The sequence below is a fragment of the Podarcis raffonei genome, chromosome 6 (assembly GCF_027172205.1).
Source record: "Podarcis raffonei isolate rPodRaf1 chromosome 6, rPodRaf1.pri, whole genome shotgun sequence".
Taxonomy (NCBI): Eukaryota; Metazoa; Chordata; class Lepidosauria; order Squamata; family Lacertidae; genus Podarcis; species Podarcis raffonei.
In genome coordinates, this window is record NC_070607.1 from 58379358 (window position 1) to 58406361 (window position 27004).

The 27004-nt window shown below is 43.9% G+C and overlaps 1 protein-coding gene across 3 annotated transcripts in view; it reads right to left on the minus strand.

Annotated features, from left to right (window-relative positions):
- LRRN2 (leucine rich repeat neuronal 2) overlaps positions 1-23676 on the minus strand; it is a 164478-nt gene extending 140802 nt beyond the window's left edge. For 2 of the 3 annotated variants that reach the window (XM_053393242.1, XM_053393245.1), the window contains exon 1: positions 23294-23676. The gene's annotated coding sequence lies outside the window, so the exon portion shown is untranslated. Of the gene's footprint in view, positions 1-22892; positions 23138-23293 lie in introns of those variants that run through there. The other variant, XM_053393244.1, reaches the window with a different exon arrangement.
- Between the last annotated feature and the right edge of the window lie 3328 nt (positions 23677-27004).

A 27004-nucleotide genomic window follows, 5' to 3' on the forward strand; every position in this document is an offset into this window, starting at 1 on the left:
TGATGGGAGCTGTAGCCCCAAAACATCCGAAGGGCCAAGTTTGCCCATGCCTGATCTAGCCCAACCCCCTGCAATGCAAGAATCTTTCGCCCAATGTGAGGCTCAAACCCATGACCCTGAGGTTAAGAGTCTCATGTTTTACCAGCTGAACCTTTCTTTATAGGGGAGTCACCCAATCACCTTGATCATGATGGAATTATATGATGCATTCATAAAATTGTGATGTTTGCTGTTATAGGATATATATAGCTTTAAGACTGCCTAGATTTTTTAAATAGTTGGTGGTCACTGCTTGTACCATTCTCTCTCTATTGGCAAGTCTGTCTGCAGTTATCTCCCCCACGGCCCCTACATCTTCTGCAGGAGAAGAGAAACATTGGTTTCAATCACCACTAAAATTATTGGAGTCTCCTACAAATTTACGCCCGATGACGATCTAGTTCACTGTGCTGCTGAGTGGATCGTCTTTCTCCCCTCCTCCTTTCTTACTTAACAGGAGGTGACATTGCCCTTTCATCCATCTCCTGTGAGAAATTACAGGCATTACGCTCCATGTGTGCTGTCTGTAGCTGTGCACATCAATTTCCACCTCCTCCCACCAATGGGTAGGAGGCACTCTGCAGCTGGCTTCTCTGATTTTGCACATGGCATTCAAAAATATTAACCCCAGCCTCTCATTAATTCCTATGGAGCATCATTTTTCCTAGAAACCCATTTGAGCTTAGATTTTTAAATATGCAATTAGTTCTCTTTTAAGCATTTCCTAGAAACACTGAGCATCTTTCCTATTTGGGACTCCAAGCAGATTTTAAATTAACATGCAGATGTGCCCAAAGTAATTCTTCCTCAAGTTCAAAGTTCTGCTTCCATGTTGTGACCACAGAGAGTTCATATTTGCATTTATCGGTTGACAGTTATGTGTTTCAGTAATCCAGTGATCTATAGCAGTGTATCTTGTTGTGGGTTTACTTCTGCTCACATTTTGTCATTGTCATTATCACCACCAAATTGCTGGTCTCATGGAAATGGAAAATTCTGAATATTGACTGTTATATAATTTGACTGTGATGGAAAAGGATATCATGCTGTCTCTCATCCTACCACAAAACCTTTATGTGAGATCCCCTCAGGGGTTAAGCCTTCCAATTATCCAAACCCCAAATCTGTGACACCTGAGAACCCACATTTCAGGTTGTTGATGTTTGCTTAACTGTTTAAAAGAACATTTGCACATACACATCACAACCTTCTATTGTTCTATATTCTCCCGATGGAGACCAAATGTCAGTGGTATAAAATCACAGGTTTATATATTGAGAAAAATATACTGCCGATGAAGCAAGATATCCCAGGTCAAACAAAAACAATACAGAATATTTTTATATGGTTTCCCTTGTATGTCCAAACTATGGCACAACTCTATTTTACACAAGCCTGTCACTTTAAGATTGCCCAGTGTCAACGTCAACAACAACATAATTATAATGGTTCGTTACAGAAGCTGTACATTGGATAGCATATTGTGAGTGTTAATTCTAGAAGACAACTTCTTCAGCATCTGTAATGCCAAAGAAGAAACTAAACAGAAAACACTTCAAAGAGGCATTCATTAGCACAGAGATTTAGTGCTACCACTATTAGTCTATACTTTCCATGCCCATACAGCTGGTCCATGTTGACTAGTAACCAGTCATTAGCACCATTTCCAAATGATTTGGAGGGTATTGGAAGTGTTGGTTCAGCAGTTCTGACATTTCCAAACTGTTCTGTTTGGGACCCCCTAAGTGAACTAACGTGGGTGGCGCTGTGGTTTAAACTACTGAGCCTCTTGTGCTTGCTGATCGGAAGGTAGGCAGTTCGAATCCCCACAACAGGATGAGCTCCCATTGTTCTGTCCCTGCTCCTGCCAACCTAGCAGTTCGAAAGCACAAATGCGAGTAGATAAATAGGTACTGCTCCAGCGGGAAGGTAAACGGCGTTTCCATGCACTGCTCTGGTTCGCCAGAAGCGGCTTAGTCATGCTGGCCACATGACCCGGAAGGTGTACGCCGGCTCCCTCGGCCAATAAAGCGAGATGAGCGCCGCAACCCCAGAGTCGGCCACGACTGGACGTAACGGTCAGGGGTCCCTTTACCTTTACCTTTAAGTGAACTGAAGGCACTTTACTGTATTGATACTATGATCATGAAGTAAATGCTACGCACTCCAGTTGATAGTATTTATACCCATGGCAGAAAATTTGAAGTACTTCTGGAGATCTTAACGAGAAACTAAATGCATTCTCTGTCCTGACTATGGCATTGATTGCTGCAGTAATATTTGTCTTCATGGTTTGTCTCTTGAATTCCCTCTCTCTCAAAAAAAAAGAGAAAAAAAAGATTGTCAATGGTGTTGAAGGGCTCTTTGGGATGTAGCATGCATGATGGATATTGTATGAAATAAATTGCACTGGGGTATGCACATGGAGCAGAAACTGTCACTGACTCTGATCCCAGCAATGCTGGTGTAGATCTGCATTAACTCCACTGAGTTGCATGTACCTCCTCCCCTAGCTAGTGTTCTCTATTCTTGCATCATTACCACCTTGCTAAACTGTTGATATCATTCACTCACAATTCAATTCTGCTGCAAGTTGTCGTTTCTTAAAGCCTCAAGTCATGAGGCTCATAATCAACTTGAGAGAGTTTCAGCTTTGACATATATCGTTTATATAAGTAAGATTCTCGCCCTGATTCTTGTGGAGAAACACTTCAAAATGTGATTGCTATCTAAGCCTGAGGGCCAACAAGGCAAAAACACATTAGAAATAGCCTAACTTTCTTAATCTTTAACTCCCTCAATTTGTAAGCCAGTCTAAACAATGACCTGAAAATCCTTTTATTAAAAGGACCTACCAACAAAGTTTTATTATAGGGATGTAGAGCTTATCTTTTGATAACTTTCTCCCTTACAAGATATATAGTCTGATTGTGCAGTGCTTGTGGAGGTAAAATTACTAGAGTACTAAGGATATTTATTGGAAAGTGAGTTTTCACTGAAATAATTGGGGCTTTGTTTTTACTCGAACTTTTTGAGCCCGAGACTCTGTTCTAAATCCATTCATTCATTCACAGCTGTTGATGATCCCATTTTTCTAATGCTGATGCATTACTCAGGGCAGCTTACAACATAGAAAATTATTATTATTATTATTTTACTATATCAGATAAAATACATTGCAATGAAAGTGGTATGACAGATCAAAGCCAACCCTCCTGATAAAGACAGCTATCTGCCCAGCAAAACAGAACTCTAGCAGAATAAACAAAGTGTTTCACATTACCTGTAAGAGGAGCCAGGCTTCATGTTCCATAATTTGGGTGCTGCCTCATAGAAGGCCCTGTCTCTAGTCACAGAGACCATTGGTGAAATCACCAGAATGATCTCTTGATCTCTTATATTTCTGCCCAATTACTGGGGTCTTTTAGAAAGTCACTGTTAGTGGTTCTTCGTGGTTCAGATGCACAGCTTGTTTCCACCAGGAGCCATGCATTTAGTATTGTGGGCCCAATTTTATGGAACTCCGTTCCAGTGGAGATCACACAAGACCCCTCCTGACTGAACATTGCTTCTAAGAGCCAGAAAAGCAGGGAGAACAAGACAGAAATCTCACTCACACCCCCCCCGCCTCCTTGGGTTTTGGGTTTTTGTTTAACTGTTTCCTCTCTTTGGAGGCAGAGTAGGAATCTACGGCTAGTGATTTTTATGACTGGCTAAGCAGATGGACAGAAACCTCTCAGTCACTGGAAATCCAGGGGCTGGATCCGGCCTGATCGTCTTCTAAATCCAGCCCACGGATGGCCTGGGAACCAGCATGTTTTTACATGCGTAGAATGTATCCTTTTATTTAAAATGCATCTCTGGGTTATTTGTGGGGCATGGGAATTTGTTCATTTTTTTTTCCAAAATATAATCCGGCCCCCACAAGGTCTGAGGGACAGTGGACTGGCCCCCTGCTGAAAAAAATTGCTGACCCCTGGACTAGACCATGGCTTGGGAAGTTTTGGGGGGTTCAGAATCTTGGCAGGGTTATGTCTCAATCTGCCCATAAGTGGAGCCTCCCCTGCAATAAATTGCCACCTGGGGCAACTGCATTAATCTGTCTAATAGTAGGGCCAGCCCTGCCGGAAGCATAGGAACTGAGCTTCTCCCTCCATATCTGCTGTATACAGAGGTTCTGCTCTGCCAAGCTTGGCTTTACATAAGGAAGAGAGAGCAAGCTTCCAAGAGGGAGGAATCACCATGTACAACTGTCCCAATAGCTAAAGCTGCCACCGACTCCCAGAATCATGCCCTCTCACTTGTAAGCATCTCATGCCCTTCTAGGGGATCCATCCTACAGTTTGAGAGCCCAGGACTCACCTGCAAAGAGGAACGCAGGAAACTGCCTTATACTGGATCATTGGCCCATCTAGTTCAGTATTGTCTGCACTGACTGGCAGCCGCTTGCCAGAATTTCAGACAGGGTTCTTGCCAGGGCCAACCCAGAGGTGCCAGGGATTGAACTTGAGACCTCCTGCATGCAAAGCAGATGCTCAGTGACTGAGCCACGGCCCTTCCCCATTGCAAATGTATTTCAATTTGTGGTTGGGACCGGTGGTAAAATTATGCCACACTAGGAGCAGCATGCAACAAGATATTGAAGTACTAGGAGGTGAAGGAAGAGAGAAGCTTTTACCAGAAATGGGGAGGGGGAAAATCTATTATCATTATTCAGTGCCATTCGTTCCTCTTTCAGTTGCTTTCCAAATCTACTGCTCCATTTTCAACTTCTTCTTTTTTAAGCATAATTGATTTCCATAGACCTCCCTGGAAGCACAATCCTCAGCCCTCCTGCTGCTTTGTATCAGCAGCAAAGTAATGGGCACCATTTTTCACATGGCAGAGGTAGTGTTTTGCTGGTGCCGGTGCATAATCAGAGAGGGAGAAAGAGGGAGACTTGGGGTATGATAAGTTATCGCCTTTAAACATAAACAGGTCCTGTTAATTTAACTTCCATTTAAAAGGGGAAATGGCACAGGAGGAAATTCAGCACTTGCCAAACAGAAAAGGACAAATGCAATCAAGCTGGTGATGGGGGATTTATCTGTGGAGGACGTGTGTGTGTGTGTGTGCACTCGCTACAAATAAACCAGGAGGCAACGAAAAAAATGAAATGCCAAAAAGATGCCTAGATAGCATCACAGAAATCCATTTTGTCTCATTTAAATAGGAGCTTAATGAAAAAGAAGGTGCAGCAGAAGATCTCAGCTCTGGAATATGACACTCTCGGGTAATCTAGACACAGTTTGCAACAACAGGCATTGGGAGCAGCTCAGGCTTAGGATGGTGTCAGAGGGAGAGTCCATTAAAACTGGCAGCATTGCTGTGGAGCTGACTCAGGAATTGGCTTGCAATTCCTTGGAAGGGGCCAGGGACACAGCAGCTATTTCTCTACCAAGGAAGCTAGCTAAATGTCAGCTTCACTGCCTGGCTTGCTGCTGCAGACATTATAATGTTCACAAATGTCTCCTTGGATCCGTCTGTAAGAATCTTGATAAAATGAAGGGTGGGGCTCTCAGACCTCTCTGTCTGGCCTTCAGGACTTTCCCAGGCTAAGCTCCCATGTTGCCCTGCCCCTCGCCCTCCTCAAGTCCTTGCACCTGGCTAGAATGTGTCATTGAACTGCAACGATGCCTCTTGCTCATCTAGATGGAGGCGTGTGTGCATGTGTGTGTACAGAAACTTCTGGCGGTTGCATGGCTTGAATGCAACCTATTGAACAACAGGGTGACATCAGAGCTCCATCCACTTTTTGTCCCTGGCCCCCACCCCCCATTGAAAGGAACATAGAGGGAATGTGGCCCTCTGACTGGAAAAAAAAGGTTTCCCACTTCTGCTGTTAAGGATGAGGATTTTGCCTGCTCTGCCATAAGGCATTATACCTCTGAAAAGCAGTTTCTGAGAATCACATGTGGGTGGAATGCTGTTGCTAGCTTGCAGGCTTCTCACAGGGATCTGAATGGCCACTGTGAAAACAGGATGCTGGATTAGATGGGCCATTGGTCTGATCCAGCAGGTCCTTTTATGTTCTTATAGTAGGAGGATGTTTAGGTCACATCATGGGCAAATGATGGGGGAGCTGAACCCGTCTCCTACTCACATTGCTACCTTCCCAAATCACTTGTCCCTAGCCATTTTTCTCTTAGTGGCAATCTGCCACCAGATTGGGGAGATGGCAGATGTTCATTATCACTGTGTGCATGAAGATGAATTTAGGTGATCGTGCATAAAAGTAGCACTGGGCCAGCCCCAGCATTAGGCAGAATGAGATGGCTGCTTCAGGTGGTAGATGGTGGAGGACAGGGAGCAGTTGTAAGGTCTTGGAGTAATAGGTTGTGTGTGCCCTGCAATCTGCCCTGCCTTCCCATATCTAGCCTGCTGACATCAGGTGCAGTGAAGGGCGCTGTCCTCTTGCCAGTGCTGAACTTAGATTTGGCTGCTGGTCTCTTCAGCTTCTGTATGTGAAATTGGGAGCGCCATCTTGTCCTTTGCCTCGTGTAATGAAGCAACTTGGCCAGCCCTGATTAATACAAAGGTTTGCTTAAGCAAGGCTGCTAGGCAAGCAAATGTTTATTATGAATACAGTGTTTGCAGCAACTTTGAAATGTATTTGCTTTGTCGAATCCTTGTGATGGGGTGAGCTCCCGTTGCTCGGTCCCTGCTCCTGCCAACCTAGCAGTTCAAAAGCATGTCAAAGTGCAAGTAGATAAATAGGTACCGCTCCAGTGGGAAGGTAAACGGTGTTTCCGTGTGCTGCTCTGGTTTGCCAGAAGCGGCTTAGTCATGCTGGCCACATGACCCAGAAGCTATATGCTGGCTCCCTTGGCCAATAAAGTGAGATGAGCGCCACAACTCCGGAGTCGGTCACGACTGGACCTAATGGTCAGGGGTCCCTTTACCTTTTATGTCCCCAATAATTTTAATGGAATTTCCAAATGTAATTAATAAATGTGTTTTGGATTGCAGCTGTTGGGGTTAGAAAACGACAATGGTCACAGTACACACAGTTATACTATTGCAGTCATTATTATGTCAACCCCCCCCATTTTATGTGAATTCTCAGCAGGCATCCCCTACTAACACACACAGAACACATGCCTCCTTACTACTGAAACTTTTTGAGAAGAGGTCATGGACAGAAAGTCTTCAGATTTACCTTCTGAAGCAGAAAAGGAGAGTAAAAAAGGCCATTTGAACATTATACTTTTTCCACAGTAGATTCACGCCCAGTTTTAAAATGTACCTTCAGAGCTTCTCAGAATTGGTCATTCAATATTTGTTAATTTAATAATTTGATTTCCATTAGTTCAATATTCAAAATGGGATGTTTGCTAATAAAGTAATTCTCCAGCCTACAAATCTGGATAGTCTCCCTAGAATTCTCAAGAATACTGGAACATTTACGAGAGCAATTGCCTTTTATGCTCTAATTTGCTAAGTCAGTAGTGGCACACTAGAGCATCTGTCCCAGGTGCCTTCACTCCTGCTACTAACCCTTTCTCCACTCTCCCCACAACAGTTACAGAAGCTTCTGCCCAGGGAGATTGTGGTTAAAAAAGCCAAGTAGTCACAGGACATGATTTTCCAACTTACCCTGGTTGACACAACAGGGGGAAATGGTCAGTTGAAGTTTGAAAGAAAGCTCCTTCCTTTTTATGCTGAGCTTTCATTTATCTTTCTCCGTAAGTATTACAGATGGAAATAGACAATTGGATAATATAGACTTAACATAAAGAGTCAATGCCATCTTCTCTTAGATGTGAAGGATCCTATCTCTTTGAAGTGATTTAATTAGACCCTACTTCATGAAGCAGTTGGCAGTGGTTGGCCAATGAGTATTTAGCTTTAACAAATAATTTTAAACACATCTATTTTTAGTTACAAAGCTGCATTTTGCATTCAATTTTACTTATTCAGAAGTAGTGGGAACAAATGGGCACAATGAACCACCACCTGGGAATGTATTTCCATCTTAATATTCTCCTGTATGTTGGTCAGCACAAAGGGATGTGGAATAAAAGATGAAAATCTAGGCTTTTCAAAAGTATATGACTATTTCCTGGTTTTCAGAGCAAAACAATGGAAGACCTGGGGATATTAGATGGCAAATCAGGAATAGTTCTCTGGCTTCAAAAATAATTTATCAGCAATTAAGAGTATTAAAATCAAGCAAGTACCACTGAATTTCACAGAAGCACAGGCGATCCTCTGGAGAATAGAACAATTTCTTGTCTTGTCTTTGAACTTTTAGGACTGATTCAACTCAGATTTGATGAAAATGAAAGGGGAAGAACAAAGCCAGCCTGATATAACTAGGCGTCCTTGATAAAGTGTAATCTTGGAGGGGAAAATTATACCCAGTGATATTCTCTACTAAATATGACTTTATAATGGAGCAGAAAAAAGGTTATTAATTCTAATAGGAATCACTAGAGTCTCTATGGGGTCAGTTGATATTCCAAGCATTTTAGACTCAGAAGGTGCTGAAGGGGAAAGCTGGCATTAATACCAAGTAGAACTCCTGAATAATTCATTACAAGTAAATTATATGGGGTCTCTCATGCTTCTGGTACCATTATCCCTGTCTAGAAGTCAGCACATCGTTGGTAGGAAAGATGGTCCAGTAGCGAGCGAGGATTGCCCTCTGGGTAGGCATGATAGTAAATTTTAAAATCTTTCGGGGAAAGAGCATTCCTTTAAATTCACAGATTCCTTCTACTAAAGCTAAATGAGAGGTTTTACGAGCATAAAACTCAAAACAGAACTCCAGAGCCAAATTGTATTCATTTTGCTATTTAGAAGATCTCTTTAAAAAATATTTAACCGTAATGAATTTCCGCTCATTCAGCCATAAGCTAAGACTGGCTGCAGCTTCTGAGCATGTATATGCATGGCAAAATGGAGATGTATATTCTTCACTCAAGATGGCATACATGTGCCGGAAAACATTTTATTATATTGGAGCAATATCTCCAGCTTTGCATATAAATGGTTGCATGTGAATCAAGACTGTAAAACCAAATGGAATGGAATGGAAGGAACAACAAAAAAAGTTATTCTAGCTTTTGTCAGAAGGAAGGATCTGTACAGTTCTGTTCTGTGCTCTTATAAGAATGTATGAAGAGCCCTGCTGGATCAAACCACAGGCCCATCTAACCAAGCATCCTGCTTCCAACTGCAGCCAAATCAGATGTCTACAAGAAGCCTGCAACCAGGACATGGGGAAATAGCCCTTTTCATCATCACCATTTTTTTTATTCTGAACCACTTCAGCATCAGCAGTGCATCTCACCAGAAATGCAATACCTACCAACATGTTACTTCCCCACCTTATTCAGAAAGGTCAACCTCTGTGACTAGAACACGCCATATATAAGTGCATGTGCAAAAGTAGTTGAGGTGTCCATGGACAAGCTTGTATTCTTGGCATTCAAGGTCAAAACCCTCCCCCTAATCCACTTCCTGCACACAACATGCTCCTTCTGTTCCTTTGCAGATCCCCCCCTCTGCCTGGGTCACCCAGTGTGAGACTTGCTCATTGTATTTTGTGCATGACCTTGAGCAGTTTCCTTCTGCCTCTCCCAGCTATCATGACCCGTTCAGTGCAATCCTGCTTCTTAACGGAAGGAGCAATCTCATCATATATGCACAAGCAGTGTATCTCAAACCAAAGGATTCCGCCACTCTACTCCCCCAAAATAGCAAGTGTTCCACCTTGCATGAACTGAAGTCACAGGACTTTGCTCCCTCTCGCCCACTGCCTTTCCCCTCTGACAAAGCAAAGGGGCTTGAACAGACCCCCATTTAGCTTCAGTGCCTGAGATGTGCCGAGATGCAATCGGAGCAATTTTCTTGACCATTTATTGCCTTACTAAAAACCACTCATTGGAACAGCCTTTTACACAACCTGCAATAAATATATTTATCGCAAAATACTCTACCCCATCAACAACCTCCAGACCTGCACGTATATTTCACTGCCTATAAACTGATTGATGCCCTGGAACTGCTTCAGGCTCTTAAACAGCTCTCCTTCACCTACTTCTCATTTCCCATGGCTTATGGGGAGGAAATACAAGAGGCTTGGGAGGCACAAGCTAAGTTCCAATTGGCCTTCAGCACAGGAAAGGGGAGGTGGGCAAGTGAGGTGGGGATGTCGCCAGCAGGACTGGTGCAACTGTTGAAGGTCACAGCAGAGTTTCTTGTAGAATGTATGGTTGCTCTTTCAAGCAGTGATTGAGTTACGCTGATAAGGCTTTCAAGTCATGTAAATATAAAAATAACAGGGAATTAAATGACATAGGTTAAATGTTGCTGTGTGACTGACTGCTACCTGAACAGCAGGGTAGGGCTGGATTGCATTATAGGAGCTGTGTGCACAACAATTGACTTCAAGCTAGCTGTTTACTGGAATGGAGGAGAAATTCATTTGGTCCACATTTTGAAGTGAACTGAACTAATTTATTGGTCCCAGACTTATGTGTGGATTGGAACACAGCTATTAACTAGATTATGCACTCCTCTAAATGCAGCTTTGGTTCAAAAAAAAAATGCATAGAGTAATGTGTATTTTATGGGAGAAATGTGTATTTTAGAGGGGAATACATTGGAAATCATACCAAAATGCATATTTGGGGGAAAGAATGCCTACAAAGCATATCTACCATGTGTTGAAAAAGCAAACAGTTTAAATGATAACTGCCATATATTTTTCTTTTAAAAATATGCCAAACCAGCAGGAACTGACCTAAGACTGAGTGCCTGTGAACCTGACATGGAATGGAAAGAGGCTGGTTTGTCCATCCCCACTTCAGGTCCAAACTGCTTTGACTGATGGTTCACTAAAGGGTATGGCTGATCCATTCATAGGAAATTTGGTGTTTTGTCGAGCCTCCTTAAATGCCATTTGGCAGAAAGGAAGCATACAAATCTTATATTAAAATATTGATGAAGCAATCTGCTAGGGCAAAATGACTTTAGTTCAGAGTGGAAGGACTCTAGAACACACCAAAGCATCCAGTTGCCAGACAACTCCTTTCCCTCCCCAACAGCAGATACTGCCTGTGATTCTGTCCACCAGTTGCTGTACTGGGTCCTGGGGAACACCGTTGTCACCTAATGTCTCTTTTTCAGACCATAGCAATTTTGGGGCAGTGAGATACTGTATTATGTGAGGACCATGTCACTTGCCTCCTGGCTCCAATTTTACCTGCTCTTGTCTTCTGGCCTGCTATAGATAGCCTGATCCCATTTTTACCTACAACAGGGAAGAGAGATAGAGAAGGATGCTGGAGCACACACTCCTTTCCTGATAGTAGATTGAAGACACATGGTGCAGCCACCTCCCTGAAACTTATGAGATCTGAGTCTGGCTATTGCTTGCATGGAAGACCATGTAGGGATACCATGTATACTGCCCTGAGTTCTGTGATGGAAGAAAGGTGAGGAATAAATGTAATGAGATGATTCATGTACATACGAGTTGCTGGGTATCACAAGTGGGGAGAGTGCTGTTGTACTCATACCCTGCTTGTGGGCTTTCAATAGGCTTCTGGTTAGCCATTGTGAGAATAAGACATTGGACTGGATCAGATTTTTTATCTGATCTGGCAGGCCTCTTTTGCGTTCTTAATGATTCATGGCACAGTGAACTCCAGTGCCTAAGGAAATAAACAGACATTTGTCTCCCTAATAGTTCATAGATCATAGAATCATAATTGGGAGGTGCCATTCAGGTCATCTAGTCCAACCCCCTGCAATACAGGATTTTTTTGCCCAAGGTGGGGCTTAAACCCAGGACCCTGAGATTAAGAGTCTCATGCTCTACTGACTGAGCTATCCCAGAGCTGCAACAGAACTCATTTAAAAGAATATCACCCAGAAAGATAGCACAGCCCATCTCACCAGATACTGCTCCTGTATGACAAAATGAAGTTTACACAGGAGTAGGGCTGGGTGGTTTGAGTCACTTCCTTAAATTGTAGCACCAGCCTTGATTTCAAAAAGCATGGTGCAATTTTGTTTTTGTTTTTGTCTCCAGGTTTTTGATGCAAAAACTTGGTGTTGTGATAGAAGAAGAAATCTTTTGGGTGTTTTTCTTTTCAGGTGGTGGGGGACTGGTAATTTCCAGGAAAAAAAGAGAAAAGAAATATATTTCCCAGGAAACAATAATTTCATTTGCAGGAGGCCACACAACAGAATAAGAGAAAGTGGCTGGCACATCTTGCTCATAGAAAGAGTCAGAAGAAGATATCATCAATCAGCACGCCAGTGGCTCACACCTCATTGCAAAGAGAGTCCAAGCGAGACACAGATCTCCATTGTGCTCCCAGGCGCAAGGACTAGATTGCAAAAGCAATTGGCTGCAGCAAGCGCCTACATGTAGGGAATTAATTAGTAAGCCCCAGTAGGAAGGCCCCAGGTATCTATAGGCCAAATCCTCATGTGATCTAAACCAGCAATACCAAGAAGATTGGCTGGAGACAAACGGATTTACACCAGCTGAGGATCTGGTATATAGACACACAGTAAAGTGCAATTGAACGACAGGATTTCCTGAGCCTCACAGAAGTATCAGTTGCTTTTAAGTATCCATTCATATAGCTCAAAAGCCAGTCCAGGATGTATGATGGGATTAGGGAAGAAATTCAATCCAATATATAATTAAAGATGAATTTACTAATCCACATTTTCTGAAACAATATGCAAACTGAAACATAGTCATCCTTTGAAATCTGCACTCCTTCAAATTTTGCAATGCAGTTCTCTGGCCAAGTGATGTGTACAAAAAACAGATATACTAGAGAAAATGTGCCTAAAACTCATACACATGACATACAAAATACACTATATTAGGGAAATATACTTTGAAATAATGTGTATTGAAATAATGTGAAATAATGCCAAATTTGTATATTTTACGAGAAATTCACACTAAAATGCTAATGAATTTTCATGAGGGCCTTATTTTTGTGGGAATTCCACAAAAATAACATGGCAATGTAAAGAACTGAAATTTTAAAAATTGAGAAATTGTCAGATTTGTCCATCCCTAGTCTATGGTCTTTGATAATGAAGACCAGAGGCTTGCTTCTGATGTGAAGTGGTACTTTAAAACATCACAGACTTGGCACAAGACTGTGTGTATTAACATATATATATATATATATAAAATACAGAAATGCTAATCATATTTTGCAATAAAGAAAACTGTACAAAGGAATTGATTGTCAGAATTTTAGCTATGGACAAATAACAACATTTTTATCCAAAATAAGTGTTAGTTGCCAATTTCTTAAACATGTTTCTCAATTTAATTCTTTCTGCAATTTCCAGATTTTCACAACACAGTCACAGCGTTTAAGAGACTGTAGATTTTTCCAATTTGCTGTTAAAACAAGTGAGTTACCTTTACCATAAACAACTGGATACTGGGGCAAATTTTGTGTTGTTTAAAATTTCTTCCTGATAGGCATATTGTCGACCCTTGATTAGCTTTCAGTGGTAAGACTAGAAAAGTACAGCATCACTAGCTAGGACAGACCAAGAAGCAGAGAGGTGGAGATGTAGGATAACATCCTTTCAGATAGAAGGATATCTGCTCAAACAATCTAAGTGTTTACCAAAGCAGTAACTGACTTTTGCCAGCTTTGTGCCCCAAGGAAATTATGGAGCAATCCATCATCTCTCAGTCATTTCAAACTTCCAGTAGACAGGTATGCCTCTTGTGTAAAGTAAAATCCAGTTAAATTCTTGGCCAGTAGCCATGTTGTTCAGGAACTTTTCCACCCTTCCAGCTCTTTTTGACCTCAAATTGTTGGCCTTCACAATTTCTCTTGCAATATTATTTCCCAAGCTAACAATTCAATGAGAGACTTATCAAAAACGATGCCTGTTAATGTGGCTGGATGTTTGTTCCAACAACTTATATGTGATTACAAAAATCATTGTATCTGTGCAGACATAATAGCTTCAGTTGCTACCTGCTATGCCAACTGTTCCCTGAGCTCCACAAATGATAGCAAGTTTTTAGTTATGAAATACCTTCTGCTTCTATGAGGTTGGTTGCAGAACAACTCTTATTGCCTGGAAAACTGAATAATATATAGAACCAGTAATGATTGTATAATGAAGTGTTATAACTTCTGTATCTTCCTATAGTAGCATTACCATTGGTAGAATCACTTATACAACCAAATCAAATACTTCTGGTGACAATTAGTTACAAATGGTGGCATTTTACAACGTACGAGACTGGGCCCAAACCCATTAAGATAAACAAATGTGCAAAACATTCTAATTCTCCAGATTGTGCCCAGTTTCTCATTAGTTTTGAAGATTCTAGGATTACCTCATAAAATCACTGCCATTCCTGGTGACAGCTACAGGTGATCAGTAATTCCTACAGGAAAAAATTCTATCAGAAAGTCACATTTGATTGGAGGGGGCAGGGTTGGAACCTGCATATTCATTCCTCCAGAATGCTTTCAGGTTTTCTCTACAATCACTACCACAATGTTTTTAGAACTGAAATTCTCCAACATCATATTGTATGAAGCATCCAAATTATGTTCTCAAAAATAAAAATACTGGTTTTTTTTAAAAAAAGAAACAGAAAACACCACACTTTATAAAAAAAATGATGGTGAAATCCTAAACACATCAATCTAGTACTGCCCTGTAAAATGCCTTAAACAAAATCCCAAGTTTGGACAGGACTGCATAGTGTAATTTGATGGTGATTCCTCTAAATTCAATGTTTCAGCAAGCAACCAAGTTATCCTAGCTGAGGTCTACACCCTCCAGCTAAGAATCAGTTGTGTCCAACCTAGTTTTAAATGCAGGAAGCAGAAGGAGGTTATTATAGGGCTAACAGATCTGACTGTCAAGCTGCTCTTCCAGAATACTTACTGAACTTTATCCCCTTTCCTATGCTCATTTCATGACTCCCAGCCATATCCCCTTGTTCTCATAATTCCTCTTCTACTTCCTATGCAGATAATTCCAGAGCTGGACCTGCAGCAGACCTTTTGTCTCATGAGAACAGAAGAAGCCTCTGGATATCACAGGAGACTCGGCAAGATTCTGCTGCTACCAAAGCTGGAGGTACTTTGCAATTTAGGGCTCATTCACAATTCTGCTTGTCCCGTGCCCAAGGCCATAGCTACAAGGGGGGAAGTTTGCCAGGTTTTTATTGCCCCAGGTGAAGCCTCCAGAGGGGTGCTATTGAGGTTCCCAACCTCTCCCTCCCCCCCCCCGTGTGCACAAGCACAAATGTGCATGGGAGGGGTACCAAACTGGGTCTCTGACCCAGGTGAAATAAAGCCTAGTTTCACCCCTGCCATGCCCAGAAAACACAGGTCCAAGCAGTTGTCTATTTGCCCCACTGCTTTCCCTGGGAAAACCTGCTCTTTAAACATCAAACCCAACTGATGTTTGCTCTGATTCAGTGGTAAATATCGGGTTCTCCCTGGGAGAAGAAAGCAGGACAAGCAGAAGTCTGGATGAGCCTTCAGAGGACTCCCAGATTATTTCTCCATCTATTATTGGACCATGTCTGCCTCATCAGTCAACTACATTTATTTTGTCACCTTGAACTGACATGTATCTCTGGTTGTGTGTGATGGATAATATGATCCCATGGCATATAAAAACAGTTCAGGTTGCAGCTGACTTTCCAAACCACATTTGAAGCTTTTGACTTGATGGGACGTTATCATAGATCTGGAGCCTTTGTGTAGCAATTAGTTCACTTTTTACTTTCATCAACCTGAATGGCAATCTGGATTAAGAAGGAGGTTAGTGATTTCTAGATTTACTGACAGCACAGAAAACACATTTTGAAAAACTTGTGGCTACCCTGCAACAGATTATTTATTCATGGCCTCAGATTACTGAAAGCTTGAAAAATCACCCAGGGGTGGTTAATAAATAGGAGAGTTCTGAGCTTGAGTTACTGGATACTAATTCATGGCTGGCCAAACCCTCTTGGCTCTGCTTCTGAGAGACTCTACCCCTTGTTTCAATTGCTTATGCCAAAATGGGTTGAAGAAGAACAAAGAGTGAGTAATTTCTTAGAGGATCACACCAGTGCAAATGAATGACTTAAACCAGGAAAGTATTTACCGTATTTTTCGCTCTATAAGACGCACCAGACCATAAGACTCACCTAGTTTTTGGAGGAGGAAAACAAGAAAAAAAATATTCTGAATCTCAGAAGCCAGAACAACAAGAGGGATCACTGTGCAGCGAAAGCAGTGATCCCTCTTGCTGTTCTGGCTTCTGGGATAGCTGCGCAGCCTGCATTCGCTCCATAAGACGCACACACATTTCCCCTTAGTTTTTAGGAGGGAAAAAGTGAGTCCTATAGAGCAAAAAATACGGTATTTAAGTACAGGAGAATAACTTTCCCCAAAGAATCCTGGGAGCTGGAGTTTGTGAAAAATGTTGACCTCACAGAGCTACAATTCCCAGCAGTCCTAGCAACAGTTCTTGGGAATCTCTATGACTGTTAAAGTGTGTCTGTGACCTAACGTGTGCCAAAAGCTGTTGTAATAGGCCAGGTGCTTGCATAGGTGAAATACTTTGAGAATTATTTTCTAGCAGAGAAGATATTTGAGCCACTGGAAAGCAAAGTCCGGTTGTAATAAATTGTAGTCCGGCATGATAATGTTCACAGAATGACAATCAATCCGGAAGCAATAATTGAAAACTCCATATAGCTCTTCATTCATTTAATACCAAACTCGCTGAAGATGCCTCTCTGATGTCTTCAGATCTATCTTTTATGAAGAATCTTGTCTACCCATTCAAGGTGGTTGGCACAGACATGCAGATGTGTATAAAAATAAATGTCATAACACAACCAGTTGCTCTGCATGAAACAGTCTTTGGAAATAAACACATCAAAGAGCAGGAAGGAACAGTTTATCCCAGGAAGCCTTTGATGTGAGAACAGAAATAAGAGTAGAACATAAGACAGACCTTGTTGTATTGATACATCTGAGAACAGACCATAGCAGAAGAAAAAACACTTATGGGAAAAAATATTTTGAGAAGACACCTCCCAGGAAGAAACAGTTTAGTTAAGGTGATCCTGAGGAAACAAATTGGCATATTTTCTGATATCATAGGCATAGCTGTAAAAGACAGGGTTAGATACCTGTTACCCTTATCACCATTTATGGTCTTGTTTTGATTAAGAGAAACAAAGATTTCATTACATAACATAAATCACACTAAAGCCAAAACTGGGCCACCCAAGACATTTTGCTACCCAAGGCAAGTGACAAAATGGCACCATGTGCAAAAGCTGCTGGGGCTAGTGGGTGAACCGTCCTTCAACACTGGCAACAGGACAATCTCCTCCATCTCCTCCAATGTCCATGAGGGCAACAGGGAAGCTTAGAAGGTTCAGGAAATGCCATGTGGCATAAACTGTCCTGTCCACCAATGCCTTGCTCCCATTCCCTATCCCTCAGCATCTGCCACCTGAAGTCATCATGCCACTCTGACTAATGGTAGGGCCAGACCTGACTAAAAGTCCTGTGCACACATTACAATTATATACACTGAGCATACAGGAAGAAGAATGGGGGCCCTTGCACATTCAGCATAGCTTGTGAAAAGCCTGTGTGTGTGTGTGTGTGTGTGTGTGTGTGTGTGTAACAAACTTTGTTCGCATAAATTCTGTATGTGAGGTTCGGGACTCCACTTTTTGTGTATGAACATTATGTCTCTTGGTAGTTACAGTGAATACATACTGGGGGCTAGGTCAGTGGGCTGAGCAAGTAGACACTATCAGTATACACAGTTATAATATGTCATAGAATCACAGAACTGTAGAGTTGGAAAGGACCCCAAAGTTAAATCTACTCCAACCTCCTGCAATGCATTAATCACATCTAAATGTGTGCAGCTCTTATGCAAATGCAGCTACAGACGTGAATAATACTTGCATCAACAATCCCCTTTTCTCACATCAGGATCTGAGTTACTCCAGTTCATAAGACATTATGATGTATCACAGCTCACATCCCTGAATGGACTCAGCCCTCCTCTTGTTTCTGTAATATAACTGTGCTGCTATAGGACGAGATAAGAAGAACAAAGAGAGAAGATATTTATTTCTTTTCTTTTTCTTTCTTTTTTCTTCAAAAAAGCCTTTTATCACATGAATGAATTCAGCGGAAAACCTTTTCACCAGGCTCAGGCGGAAGTTCTATGTAAGATTATGTAGGACGGAAAGGTGTCACCTTTTATTGAGCCAGCCTCAGCTGAGAGAGAATCTTTCAAGCAGCATATAACTCTACTTTGGACAGGAATGACTACTTAGGCATTAGCCTTAAGCTTGTAATCTATGACTGCTCCCACTAAAAGAAACTCCAACCAATAAAATCCATCACCTTTCTCATTCACAAAATCCAACATGGTAACACCAAAACAAACAAACAACAAATCCAACCAAGTAACCTAAAACATATGTGAAGAAATTAATGAAGCTAAGAATTAACCTTTGCTCTGGGTATTTGGAGGTCTGTAGACTAGCACGTGGAGATGAGTAGAATACCTGGTACTTGGTTTTGGAGGAGGCAGATTTTAAAATCTGTTTTGCAACAAATTTCCAGGCTGGATTCCAAAATTTCTTGAATTCTAGAACAGCCTGCACTGATTTCAAAGAATATATGCAGATTCATAACCCAGGCTGCAGTGGCTTCATGCACTAATCCCCCTAGCATGTAATAAATGCCATGTGATAATGACATTGTTGATGTGTACATTGCAGTGAGGCCTTTGAGTATGTGCAGGCATAGAAGAAAGTTCTAGAACCCACTAGGATATCCCCTGCATCTAGGTTCTGTTAAATCGGTGCCACATTCGCTGCCAAAATGTACACACATAGATGCCACTCTCATGTTTCATTGAACTCATGGTAACAATTCTGATCTGCCACATAGGGTTGTTGCAAAAATTGCTGGAGGAAATGTATGTGCGGTGCTTGGACACTCAGAGGTGTGTTATACAAATACTAGATATTAGAAGCTGGTGGAACAGCTTTAGTAAATTACATTGCTCAGAGCTAGTCAGTCTTTCAGAATTTCAAAACTGGTCCAACAGAAGATGTCATGACAGCTTCATTGCTTCCTTGAGTCCTTGGGCCCAACAACACAACAATTCAGGGGGTTTTTTTTGCTTAAAGCTAAATACAGTGAAACTCAATAACTCGCACAATGGCAACAACAGTGGTTCATGTTGTCTCTAATATTCTCTTGGAACGTTGCACTACCAAAATGTAATGAAATCTTTCAATTTTCTTCCCAGGTTGCTTTAAATCCAGCATATACGTTATTGCCAAAATTTGGAGAAACTTAACATTCCCCATTCTCTCTCTCTATTAACACATGCCAACATTTACTAGAATTTGGACGGGTGTAGCATGCATAATAGGACACGGGTGGCGCTGTGGGTTAAAGCCTCAGTGCCTAGGACTTGCCGATCGAAAGGTCGACGGTTCGAATCCCCGCGGCGGGGTGCGCTCCCGTCGTTCGGTCCCAGCGCCTGCCAACCTAGCAGTTCGAAAGCACCTTCGGGTGCAAGTAGATAAATAGGGACCGCTTACCAGCGGGAAGGTAAACGGCGTTCCGTGTGCTGCGCTGGCTCGCCAGATGCAGCTTGTCACGCTGGCCACGTGACCCGGAAGTGTCTGCGGACAGCGCTGGCTCCCGGCCTATAGAGTGAGATGAGCGCACAACCCTAGAGTCTGGCAAGACTGGCCCGTACGGGCAGGGGTACCTTTACCTTTACCTTAGCATGCATAATATATGTAGGCAACACATATAAAGGTAGAGAGATCTGAGAAACCCAGTTGCCCTGCTGCTACCTGGCTTCTCCTGCTCCATAAATGTTGTCAGCACAGAAACTTCATGTGGAGTCATTTTGTATCAACGCAAAGCAACGGCAGTTTTTCACTTGCTTTTAACACTGATGCTGAACTAGTGTAAGTGTCACTATTTAAGATGTAAGGCTATGGAGTAGCGCGGAACTAGGTCAGCTAAAAGAGGGTGGTTTTCCCCAAGGTGAACAGCGACACCAGGTCAAGGAACACTGCAGTATATTATCATGAGGCTGGAGAACGGAGGCAAGAGGTTCGTTTGGTGGTGAGAAGACCTCTTGACCCACAAACAGGGGAGATGTGCAGAGAGAACTCCTGGCAGGAGCTCTATGGGGAAAGGCTGTTTTCCAATCACTGGGCCATTTTGCTAGTGGAAACTCCTGAGGCCACAGCTAGGTGTGTCCTCTGCACTGGGTTCCCAGTATTCACATTCAGGGGGGAAAGTCACTCTGGAGTTTCCTCCTACAGGTGATGATTAGAATGGAATTTGTTCCACTTGATGAAGGAAGGACAAACTGCAGCATTAGCCCTGCTTACTTAGCAAAGCGCTTCTACGTGCCCGCCTTCTTGCTGGATGCTCAGCGGAGCACAGAAGTCCCTTGATCTCAAGGGCAAACAGCAGCCCGACTGTTGCTTAAATAAGGGAAATAGGATCATCACAGAAAATTCAGCATACCTCCAGGTCTGTTTCCTCACTTTCCTGCTAGCAGTTGCCCTCCAGGTTCATCTGCCTTACTTTGAGTCCCTAAGATATCTATTTGCCCACCTCCTGGGACCAAGACTCTTCTTTTTCAAGATATCCAAATATTCTGACGGCATGCCACAGGTACCTCCTAGTCCTAGAAGAGCGGAGGTCAACCTTTTGGAGCTGAATCTCCCTCTGGCTGGCAATAAGCAGTGGCCGCCCAAGCCATCTGATTATGGTTTCCTTCCAAGAGCACATCCAGAGACTCTGAGAGCCTAGTGAGGAGAGGGCTGAGCATGCAGAGCACCCATACAAATCAAGAACCAAGAGCAACTTTGGGCATTTAACATAAGCGGGGGAGGAAAAGAAGTGTGATTGACTTGCACTCCTGCTTTATGCCGTTCTCCCCCCCCCCCGCAAGGTGAGATGTGTGGTCATACATCTCACCCTAGTGGAGCTATGTAAGTTCCACCTGCCAGTGTTACACAGGAAACACAAAATGAAGGGCAAGTCATCTGGGCGTCCTTTCTGTGTGCAAATCCCCCTCCCCAGTGCACACGCACATTGGAGATGCTAATAAGGAAAGCTAACACAGGTCTGGGCCAAATTCCTTCACTTTTTCAGCAACAGCTTGTAAAGGATCGGCTACTGCTGAGGAGAAACACACTCCCTTTCAATAGAAAAGCCTCATTGTGCCAGGAGCCTTGCATTGGAGGCAAGGGGGAGGACCCTTCTGTAGCCCTGCAACACAAGCCTTTTGACACTGAGATTTGTAGAGAGAGTTAGCTGTGCATACACCTTTAGAACACATTCTCCCCCTCAAATAAGTACCCCTCGCAGAGTTGCGATCCCCAGCAACCCTTAACAAACTACAGAGCCCAGGAGTCTTTGAGGGGATGTGCGCCGAATGCACTTTAAAAGTATAGTGTGCACATAGCCTTAGGCAAAGGATGAGAGAATGAAAGATACAGGTCCATGCATCTGGAAAGAAAGAAAGAAAGAAAGAAAGAGAGAAAGAAAGAAAGAAAGAAAGGGGGCAAGTGATCTGATTGCTATGAGGGGAACTATGCACACACAGACTTCCTGATGCTCACTGTAAAAAATATCCCTCCTTTTCCAATGTCCCCCGCCTTCCCCTCAGAGAGAGCTTCTACTCCATTACTAGGGAAGGTTTGCTTCACAGCCATGATCTAATCTAACTAACTGCATGATCTAACACAGAAGTGAAAGAAATACAAATTATTTACAGATCTATTTCATGTGACGAAAGCTCCCGTTGGAAAAACTCCCTTTGCCTTGCCACAGGGATACACTGCTTTCCCAAGATGGGTTGCAGATCAGAAGCAGGATTGCAGGGGGAAAGGGGAGCGGGCGGGGGGGGGGCGCTGAACAGAGTCTCTTCACATGTGGGTAGAATATGCCATAACTACAACAGGGAAACGGTTCGGCAGGGCTGTATTTCTCCTCAGGCACACGCAAGGAAGGGAAGGAAGGAGCAGACAGCAAGCACAGCCCCCTCCAACGCCTGCACTTGTTCCGCCAGCAACTCTTCGGCAGAGCTGACCCCCACAGCCTTCCTCGCTCGCTTCCTCGCAGGCTAGCCAGGCTCTCTCTCTGGGATGACGACAGACAGCCATCGCCGGGTTATTGCAGGAGGCTTTAGGGGACTGTTGGCAATGGTGAGTGAAGGTGGTTCTTTGGCTTGTCTGCAGAAGCCAATGTGGCTTCCTAATGCACCAAGTTCCTGTTCCACCCCCACCCATCTCTCTCTCACAAACACATACACTCACACTTCACTCTCTCGATCAGCTCTTCCTGGGTATTATGATGTTTGTAATCAGAGCCCTTTTCGTTTATGGCACCATCGCAGGATGGAGACTGCTAGGCTAGACGGCCAGAGCCCAGGCAACCTCTTGAGATCCTAAGGTTCGTCGGGGTGAAATGCGCGAGGCCAAGCGAGCCTCAGCCTCTCCGCCAGGGGAGTGGAGGCTGAATCCTGTGACTACATGTAGACGACCGATGTCAACCTCCTCCCCCCACCCCACACGGGGACCACCCCCTCCATGGAAGCCACTCCGGATTGAACACCCAAGTAAACCTCTCCCCAGTTGGACGAGGGGTTTCTGCGCTGTCTGATAGCATTCGCCAAGACCCTAGTTTGGCCTCCTCACCATCTCCTTGGATAAGTGTGCGTGCATGTGCATGTGTGAGAGAGAAAGAGATACTCGGACACACCTGGATCAGAACGCCCGCTCTGTACAGCTGCCTCGGATTCCAGAGGATCGACTCCGGATCCACGCCGCCACCGGGCGCGAAATCCGGATCGAAAGTTCGCAGTCGGTTAGCGCCCTCCTCTTTCCCACCTAGTCCGTCTCCCTCCAGCCTTGACTTTCTTATCCGCTCCCCGCTCCCAAAACCAGACCATCCGAGACACGAGAGCGACACGGCAGCGGCTTCATCCCCGCGCGAACCCCCTTCCTCGCTTCTGCCTCTCCCAGAACAGGAGAGCGCGCGCGGGCGAAACCCACCCAGAGAGGGTGTCCGTCAAATCAAACCTCCCTCCCTGTTGCCCCCCCCCACCTGCCATCCCCCTCCAATGCCCCCGCCACGGGTAAAGGACAAGGAGCTCAACTTACCCTTGGATTCTCCTCTCTCCTCTCCTCCTAGCTGCTGCTCCCTGCCATCGAGGCACGCACATCTGGCTCAGACGGATCCCTGGAGTTGGCAGACACAAGGAGGCTGGCGGCGGCAAGTGGGGGGCGGTGCGGTTCCGGGGCCCAGACGAAGCTCGGGAGCTTGCCCAGACTCCCCCACCCGGACGGAGAGGATGGCAGGAGCGGGCTCTGCCTCCCAGGCTCTCTCCTTCCTCGTTCCCTGCGCTCGCTCTCTCCTTTCCAGCTAGTTGTTTGGGAAGCGGCGGGGAGAAAGATCCTCTTTCCTTTCCCCCTCTTACATCTTATTTGCGATCTCTCTCTCCTTTCCTCTCCGCCGCCGCCACCACCACCGTGTACACCTCCCTCCTCCTCCGCCTCCTCTCCCTCTAGACTCCCTCCCTCCCTCCTTCCCTCTAGCTGGAGTCTTGTCACTGCAACGTGCCACCCACCTGAATCAGCTCCTGCCTGCTTTGCCACTTAACTCCTGAGGCACCAGCCGGCTCGCTGTGGTAAACAACCCGGGAGAGGGACCCTGCCTGCGTGGCAAGAGGCAGCGGTGATGGTGGGGACGCCCTGGCAGAGCAGGCTGCTGGCAGCCAGAGCCCAGGCTTCAGGAGAGCAGCTGTCTCCAGGCAAAGGCTGCCATCTCTGGGCGTTCGGGTGTAAGTTGCCAGAGATCGTGCCCAGGCGTGCGCCGTGGGGTGAGGGAGCCCACAAGTACCCCAGCGGGGAGGAGGTCAAGGCAGGAGAGCCAGAACTTGCTTTTATTTATTACTTTTGTATGCCGCCTTTTACCGACAAAGGAGCCCAGGGCGGTAGATGTGGAAATGTTAACACAATGCAAAGTAAAATAAAATGAACATATTTAAAATGTTTAGAACATTGAAAAACATCTAAAGCAATCACATACCCTCACAGTTGCTAAATTCAAGGTTGCCATGGCCAGTCGTGCCTATAACCCATCAAATCCCTGAGTAAACAGGAATGTCCTTCTGCTGAAAGTCAATAATGAGGGAGACAGAAGCACCTCACCAGGGAGGGCATTTCGCAAATGGGGAGCAACCACCAAGGAGCCACTGTTGTTACAACTCCTATGCCTAATATTATTAATAAAATTTCTATTCCGACAAGCAACAAAGCCGTAAAACAATATAAATTAAAACATTAAGACTTTCTTAAAAAGAATATTAAACACAGTCTCAAGATCCTCACAACCAGTGCTTTTTTCTGGGGGTCCTCAAGGGTATGCAGTACTGTCACCTCCACCCCCCAAATGTTAAGAATGTGGCACTTACTGTAACAACTTCATGGTGAGTACAGATGCCTTTCCCTCCTAAAAAATAAAAAAGCACTGCTCACAACCAAGAACAGTCTATTTCAACTACCAAATGCTGGATGAACAGGAATGTTTTTAAAATTCCTCCTGAGTAGTAATAATAAGGAGGTGACAATGGCAAAAAGGGGTGGGGGAAAATCCGTTTGAAAAGTGCTGAAGACAGAGGGGTGTGTGGATGTGGAGCCAGGTTTTTTGCCCCAGGTGAAGCCTCCAGGTGGGTGCCATTGAGGCTCCCAGCCTGTGTGTGTACACACGCAAATGCACATGGGTGTGGGGTGTGTGTGCCAAACTTTGTCTTTGACCTGGGTGAAATAAAGCCTAGTTTCACCCCTGCTGAAGAGAATCAGTTTCAAAAATGCTCCATCCAGGCAAGCATAAGAATGCAAGAAGAGCCATGGACTCATCTAATCCAGCATCCTGTTCTTACAGTGGCCAACTGCATGCCTGGAGAAAACCCACAAGAAGGATTCAGGCACAAGAGCCCTCTCCTCTGCTGTGGTTTCCAGCAACTGGTACAGTGGTGCTTCGGGTTAAGAACTTAATTTTGTTCTGGAGGTCCGTTCTTAACCCGAAACTGTTCTTAACCTGAGGTACCACTTTAGCTAATGGGGCCTCCCGCTGCCACCGCACGATTTCTGTTCTCATCCTGAAGCAAAGTTCTTAACCTGAGGTACTATTTCTGGGTTAGCGGAGTCTGTAACCTGAAGCGTCTGTAACCTGAAGTCTCTGTAACCCGAGGTACCACTGTATTCAGAAGCACTGCTGCTTCCAACTCTACAGGCATATTACAGCCATCTTGGCTAGTAGTCTTTGATGGTTCTCTCCACAAATTTGTCAAATCCTCTTTTAATGCCATGTAGGTTGTTGCCTCTATGTGGGAGCAAGTTCCATAATTTAACTATATGCTGTGTGAAGAGGTTCTTTCTAAAGCAAGAAGCATTATCAGAGTTCAAGGACACAATCAAATCAGGGGGAAATTAATAATAGTAATAGTAATAATAATTAATAACCCACCTTTTTCCTTATCAGGGACTCAAGGCAGCTTACAGATAAAATAGGAACAGCTAAAAACAGAGAAAAGTAAATAATTACAAACGATTAAACATTAATAGAATTAAAACTATATAAAAATTTAAAAGAACTATTAAAAACATACAGATAACTACACTAAAACTAGCATGGCGCCAGCCCTTCCCTTAAAAGCAGTCCATTCCCAAAAGTCTGTTGGAATAAGAAGGCATAACAAGGAGGGAGCCTGTCTAACTTCTCTAGGGAAGGAGATCCAAAGTCTGGGAGCAGCCACTGAGAAGGCCCCAAGCATAGCTGTGAGGGTGGCAGGACTGAGCAAAGTGTCTCCTCCCTCAGAACCTGGGCAGATTATATGGTCTTTCAGATAGCTTGGACCTCAGTCATGCAGGGCTTTATAGGTTATAACGAGCACCTTGAATTGTGTCCAGAAACAGACCAGTTGCATGCTCCCTACCCTATAACCCCCGAGGAAAGCTTGAAGCATGGCCAGCAAGGGATATGTCTCAAGGGCTAGACAGAGAGGGCTCCAAGTGCCCCACGCATGGAGTAGGTGAAGCCTTATGTTTCTTTGCTGCAAGACAGTACCAGGAGTTCTACAGGGAAACGTCAACATTGCTGTGTACTGTGTGATGCAGGTCAGTGTGCCCTTCGCATTAGACAACCTGTGTATACATACTGATGCAGAGGAAATGGAGCAGCTCAGGCTGCTGTCCAAGAAAGAGGAAAAAGAGAATCTCATGTTAAAGGAAGAAAATGTGTCTCAGCAGCCAACCTAAGCTCAAAACCACATGCTTCATTTATTCATAATGCTATTTATAGGTGACTCGTTATAGAAAGTTATCTGGGCAGCTTACAGCATAAAACATTGAAACATTTTAAAATCACATTACAGTAAAATTGAATAAAACACCAACCTTCCCCAGCTATGATAGAGCTGATTCAGAAGATCTGCTTCCTGCTAACTCTCCTGTACACCAGTTTCAAATATCTATGAATTTAATTCTGGCCCTTTCCCTATAATGACATAACACAGAGAGCTAGCTACCATACTGGAGAGACCTAGAAAGAATCCTGTTATCCTGAAACAATATAATAGTTCATTGAGTGTGCTGTATACATTGGGTACTTAGGACTTAGAATCATAGAACTGTAGAGCTGAAAGGGGTCCTGAGGGTTCTAGTCCAACCCCCTACAATGCAAGAATCTCAACTAAAGCATCCATGACCGATTGCAATCCAACCTCTGCTAAAAAATCTCCCATGTCACTCATTGAATTGATACCTTTTACCACATGGGCTGCTGATTCAGGTTGGGACCCACTGCTTGCC